Consider the following 706-nt stretch of genomic DNA (forward strand, 5'->3'; position numbering starts at 1 on the left):
GGGGGGGAGGAGGGGAATCGTCGTGGTTTTCTTTTTTGTGATGATCATAATTATTATTCTTTCCAAGAAACCTCCGCTTAAATATCTCCTAATAAACCGGCTCCGAATTCCCAGCAATAAATCTCAGACGTCCACAGAATATTAAGCCATAAATTACCCTCTCTCCCTCTCTCTCTCTCTCCTTTTTTATTTTAAAATCTTTTTTCTTTTAATTTTTTTTTTTAATTCATTTTTTTTCCCCCCCATTTTTTCCCCCTTCTCCTGCTCTCAGTATTCGGGGAATCAAACGGCCGCGTTCCTGATGGGAAAAAATAATTCCATAAAGAGGGAAAAAAAGGGGAGGGGGGGATAAACATGGCGACCTCTCCGTGGATAACGTGGGATCGGAGCCTTCCCAAAGTCTTGGGGAAGGGGAGAGAGGGGGCGAAAATGAAGGGGGAAAAAAGGGATTTTCAGGAATGAGCCCCCCAGCCCCCCGCCAGGCTGGAAGTTGGGATTTCTGCTCCACTTTTGGCCGTTTCTGCCCCTGCGGATTTGGAGGGCTGGGGGATTTATTTACGTTCCCAACAACAACTGCGACCACAGCAGGGAAAAAAGAGGGGCAGGGAAAAGGCAGAAAAAAAAAGCGGATTTGGGTCGGGAAGAGCAGCCTGGGCTGGGCATTGGCGGCGATTCGGAGTTTCGGCGATTTTCCAAAGTTTTCTTG

This window comes from Corvus brachyrhynchos, unplaced genomic scaffold, assembly GCF_000691975.1.
Source record: "Corvus brachyrhynchos isolate BGI_N302 unplaced genomic scaffold, ASM69197v1 scaffold238, whole genome shotgun sequence".
NCBI classification, from domain to species: domain Eukaryota; kingdom Metazoa; phylum Chordata; class Aves; order Passeriformes; family Corvidae; genus Corvus; species Corvus brachyrhynchos.